The sequence below is a fragment of the Coffea arabica genome, chromosome 11e (assembly GCF_036785885.1).
Source record: "Coffea arabica cultivar ET-39 chromosome 11e, Coffea Arabica ET-39 HiFi, whole genome shotgun sequence".
Classification (NCBI taxonomy): Eukaryota; Viridiplantae; Streptophyta; class Magnoliopsida; order Gentianales; family Rubiaceae; genus Coffea; species Coffea arabica.
This window is the reverse complement of record NC_092331.1, coordinates 51,815,703-51,821,411: the sequence shown is the minus strand read 5'-3', so window position 1 is coordinate 51,821,411 and position 5,709 is coordinate 51,815,703. Positions and strand designations below refer to the sequence as shown.

At 38.6% G+C, this 5,709-nt stretch overlaps 1 long non-coding RNA gene across 1 annotated transcript; it reads left to right on the top strand.

Moving 5' to 3' along the window:
• Positions 1–1,377: 1,377 nt before the first annotated feature.
• Positions 1,378–5,023, top strand: LOC140020987 (uncharacterized). The gene is made up of 2 exons (XR_011824946.1): positions 1,378–1,826; positions 3,805–5,023. It is a non-coding gene; the product is annotated as an uncharacterized lncRNA (long non-coding RNA).
• The last annotated feature ends 686 nt before the right edge of the window (positions 5,024–5,709 follow it).

Below are 5,709 nucleotides of genomic sequence, written 5' to 3'. Positions count from 1 at the left end.
CGTGGGTCTATCCCAATTTTACATTTCTGTTCGGGTCTATCCCGTGGGTCTATCCCATTTAAATTCCTGTCCGGGTCTATCCCGTGGGTCTATCCCAATTTTACATTTCTGTCCGGGTCTATCCCGTGGGTCTATCCCAAATTTACATTTCCGTCCGGGTCTATCCCGTGGGTCTATCCCATTTAAATTCCTGTCCGGGTCTATCCCGTGGGTCTATCCCAATTTTACATTTCTGTTCGGGTCTATCCCGTGGGTCTATCCCATTTAAATTCCTGTCCGGGTCTATCCCGTGGGTCTATCCCATTTACATTTCTGTTCGGGTCTATCCCGTGGGTCTATCCCATTTACATTTCTGTTCGGGTCTATCCCGTGGGTCTATCCCATTTAAATTCCTGTCCGGGTCTATCCCGTGGGTCTATCCCATTTACATTTCTGTTCGGGTCAGTCCCGTTTTAAATTTCTTGTTCGGGCCAGTCCCGTTTTAATTTTTTGTTCGGGTCAGTCCCGCTTTAATTTCCCGTCTAAGCCAATTTCACTTTAAACTTCGTCAAAAGGGGTCAGTCCCCATTTTTAAAACGTCCACCGTTCGTGACGTTCGCCGCCGAATAAAGTAGGTAAGTATTTGGTGTCTACTTCTTTGTCTCAAGTTTTTCCAAAACTCAGACAAAGAGGGGCAAACTGTAGACACCAAATTTTTGGTGTAATTTCATTTACTGTTTATTTTTAGTTTTTTATTTGTCGTGTTAGTTTTATTCGATTTTTAGTTTTTAGTTTATAGTTTTATTTTTATTTGTAAGTTTTTAGCATAGAATTTCTTGAAAAAAAAAAAAGAAGAAAAAGGAAAAATCATAAAAAAAGGAAAAAAGGGAAAAAGAAAAGAAAAATAGCAATTTTGTTTTATTTAGCTTTATTTTAGCCATTTCTACTTAATTTATCTTTTATTGTTGTTTGATTCATTTAGAAAAAAGAGAAAAGGTGAAAAATGAAAAAAAACTATGAAAAAGAAAAATGAAACAAAAAAAGATGGAAAAATGGCTATTTTTGTTGTTTTTAGTTGTTTAGTTTTTTAAATTATTTTCGTTATTGTTATTATTATTATTACTCGGTTTTTGTCAATTTGTTATTATAATTATTTTTTATATTTTATCATTTCTGTATTTGTTAAGTTAAAAAAAAAAAAAAAAAAAAAGGGATCGCGGTTTGCAAGCTGCATTTTTGGCAGCTTGCAAAGGGCACTTTCATGCGTGCCATGAAGGGGCAGGATGAAGGCAGAGGCTAGCCTTCATCCTCGCCATTCAAGGAAGGGTTTTAGGGGATTGGGAGATGATATAAAAGGACAAAGAAGATGGCAGCCGCAAGAGGAGTTTTTGGAGGGGAGAGGGTTTCGGAAAACAAAAGAAGAAAGGTTGAGAGGATGGAAGAGAGAGTTGACGGGCTAAGGAAAAAACTGAGGGGAGAGTTGGAAGGCAAAAAAGAAAACAGAAGCTAGAGAGGGAGTGAACGGCTGAGGAAAACTGAGATAGCTGAGCCGAGAGCGAGAGAAGGCGGAGAGAAAGGGGGCTGGGCATTGAGTGATGGCTAAAAAATCTGAAGGAAAAACAAAGCAAGCAAGAGATTGGCAGCATGGGTTCTGAAAGAAAAGAAACGAAGAAGCAAGAGAGGGAGCAGTGAGGAGGGTTTCGGCTGCAAAACAGAGAGGGAAAGGGAAGGTATCGCCTGCATCAACGCTGGAGCCTCTCGCAACCCAGTTCGCGGATTTCTATTGCCGGAGCTGTGCGATTCCCAGGAGCCTCTACTATTTCGCTTAGCAGCATTGGTGTTTCCAGGTAGTCATGGATTCTTCTCCATCTTAGTTTGACATAATTTCCTTCCTTTCTTAAGTTTTGCCGAGGCTGAGGACGTGACTGTAAATCACCCTTGTCTTTCTCTGGTCGTCCAAGTTGTGACCTGATTGTTTTTCGTGCTTTTGTTTATCGCTTGACTGAGAAATGCCATGAACTCGTTGGCTATCAAAGCTGTGTTAGAACCTCCTTGATGCAAGTTTAGGAACCAAAAAAGCTGCTAGCTTGCGTGCTTTCCTTATCTTTCGAAACCGAATGAATGTCGTTCATCATGAACAAGTCCCTCCCCTAGCCTCTATGCTGAATTCATGACTCTGATGGAAATAAGCTAATGTATGAGGTTTGGATAGGTTTCACTTTGCACGAACAAATTTTGGGATGCACGAAAAATTGCAGAATTTTTATTTCCTAGCTTTCTGTATGCGCAATTTTTTGTGACTCTGTGAATTCCATGCTCAAAGCTAGCAAAGGTTTGGATGAGCCTTCTCGCCTGTGTCTAGGATGTTTTTTTTTGTGTCTAAATGTTTGATAATGTAAACTCTTGATTTCACACGGTTGAATGAATGATTTCTGGATTCACATGAAATTTTGGTGTTTGCTGCAACATTTTTAGAATCGCAGAATGGCTACTTCGTTGCTTTGCTGCATTTCTGGTTTACTTAATTTGATTAAATCATCTAGGACGGGGGATTATGTTAAGGGCAATGGGTTGAAACTGTAACATTGGGTTTTGAATGGGTTCTGACTTGATTGCTTCACTATTTCATGGACTGATACGCATGCTTGTGGCTGTTTTCGTGTGATTAAAAAGAACTGGTGGAAAGTTTTTCTTGAATGAACCTGCAAGTGCTAGCTTGTTCCTCATTCCAAATTTTTCTCTCTTGTGTGCATAGCATAGCACTTTGAGGATGAATTTAGAAGGCTTAATGAGAGCTTGAGGTTGAATCCTTGTTGAAATTTTTGTTGCATAAGTTTTGCTGAAATTCCAAAGTCTCAAGACTGCCGAACCTTTTTTTTACATACTTTTTCTCCAGCATTGGCATGAAGTTCCTTCTACGGTTTGAGCTGGTTTGAATGTTGCAATGATGTGTTATGATGTTTAGATCCGTTTTAGGTGTTTTGTTTAAAAGATTTTTGGATCAAGGCTGATGATTGAGGATGATATGTTTCCGTAAGAATAAAAATTGCTGCTAGCTGGCTGCAGAAACAATTTTCCTTCGTAAGTTGCATGTTGTGCATGAAAATATTTTCTGAATTTTTGCCTTTTGATCCTTCAAGTCCCCTTGGTTTCACTAAGGCCCAATCATGAGCTGATTTCTTGCAATTAGATTCTAAGATAGTTGCAATTGGCACCATGGTTTGACTTCTGCTTTGCCATTGACCTTTAAAGTCTCTTGAGTGTTTTTAATTGGTCCTACATGATTGGTTTGTGTTTGCAATTGAACCCCTTAACTTGTGTTTAGTGCTGCCATGGCCCAATTAATTGGAAAACTTAATTAATTTTGTCCTCCTAATATGCCATTTCCCTTTTAATTCATCTTGATTTATTTTGGGTAGATACTTAAGGGGTTGTAGAATGGATTTAAAGGGTCTAGTAATATCTTTTTCCCATATTTGTAGTTAATTTGATTTTTCTTGGATTCTTTGGCATTTTGTTACTTAGACACTAGTAAATTGCTTCTCATTTACCTTTTTGTGAAATTTCTTGTTTGATTTGGTTTTGTTTCACCTTAGATTCTTAATTTTATTTTATGTTTTTTCAAGTCCCTTAGTGTTTATAATAAATTGGCTCTTTAAACCTCTTTAATTTCTCAATTGGGTCGTTGCTTGTCTTAATTGGTTAAGTACGAGTAGTTTACTTTCTTTGGAAGGCCTCAAGTGATTCAACTTGGCGTTTATTTCCATTTTTTTCTGATTTATTTGATAATTTAAGTGGTACCTTGACCTTTTTATTATTTTGGAGGGTAAGTCAGTGATTTCACTTCATTGGGCCCCGATTGCAAGGGAGGTACACTCTATCCCTCACTTGCACTTCATTTGACCCCATGTGCTCCTACGTGTTATGTGAATATGCCTGTCTACTTCGCTTTCCTTACCTCCTTGCATGCGTTTACTTACTTTTACTTTTATTTAAGTTTTTATGGGGTATGTGTACACCTCTTGGCTTGTAATAGATAGGGCTCGGAGAGCATCTGGTCCATTTCCCCTTCCCCTTTATGCTTTTATGGGGTATGTGTACACCTCTTGGCTTGTAATAGATAGGGCTCGGAGAGCATCTGGTCCATTTCCCCTTCCCCTTGGTTGCTTGTTCTTGTTGCTACATGTTTAATTGCTTTGTTAGGGCCTTGCATCTAGTCGAGCATGCTAAATGTTATGTGCTATGTGTTTATACGTGCTTGGCATGTCTACTCGTTTTCTATAGCATGAATGAATGTGATGGATGAATGTACGTCACCACACTAGTCCAATGCTAGTTGTGACTCATTATTTCATTAGGAATTCATAGAAAGGGCTAGTCCAACGCTAGACCCAATAGGATTTTTCCTTTGTTTTTCATTAATGCATTATTTGCCTGTTCACTACATATCATGCATTTTTTCTTAGTTTTATCATCTGGCATGCTCCTCGATTCCCCTTTCCCCTCACTTTAGGTCTTGCATCTCATGCTAGTTAGGGTACATTTGCCTGAGAGTCCCCTTCTGATAAGGGAAACGAGCGAGTGTGGCTATTCGATAGCCTTAGCACGCTAGTTTCGCCTTCTAATCAAAGGGAAAATCGAAGTCGAAAAGTTAGGAGTCATTCCCATACCCGACCTGATGCATTCCCTTAGGTTCATTCATTCTCATTTATCACTTACTCATTCTTTTCAATTCACATTTTCCTTACTGTTCATTTTGATTTCTACTTCACCAAATTGCATTTAATTACACCTATATGCACTTATCACTATATTTCATACACTTGCACACAAACACTTGGAATTTTCATACAATTGCACACGTGCACCTTTTCATACACTTGCACACAAACACTTGGATTTTTAATTTCTTTCATACACTTTCACACTTGCACACTTGAGTCTCATTTGCATTAATCGACCTCTATGGGGTTTTCCTTTGTTGGCCGCCACAATTCATGTGGTTTGGGACCAAAAGCCTCACGAGAGACATCGTAGAATTTAGGATTGCATTTTTCTTTCCGTTTTGCATTCATATAGTCATATCCAACGTGCGAACATATATTGGGTAGAAAATTAGGAAAGGTAGGGTTAAGTCGCGCAACTAGCCTTGGCTAGGTCAATGGGGTGCCTTGGATTCTATCCTTGCCTTCCCCTTTGTCAAACGTGACCCCCGAACCTTTTTCTTTGGCTTACGTGGACTAGGAGTCGTTTTAAAAAGGGTTTTCACTACTTTGTCTTTAAAAACACTTTTTAGGTGACTTGGTACACCTTAACTCATTACCAAGTGGCGACTCCGTTTTCATATTTAAAAAACCCTTTTTAAAATTTCATTTGGCCAAATCGTCGCTTTCCAAAGTCCCATGGCCTTTTACTTTTTTCATTTTTTGCACACGTTCACACACCACACTTCACACACCACACAAACATCACATCACACATTCACAAACACACTCATTCATTCAATCGAAAAGTGGGGCGCGACAGTACCTGCACTAAATTTTTGTGGATTGGTCATGATTTTACACATGAAATTTGGCAAGTTGGTTTTACTCATTTTAGGTGAAATGTTATCAAAATTCATTTTTAGGCTGAAAATGGTGTATCCTATATGTATAAGGGACCAAAACTCTTCATTTTAAAAGTGAAAAACTAAAAGAGTAGAAAAGCTAAAATGCAAGGGACAGAAAC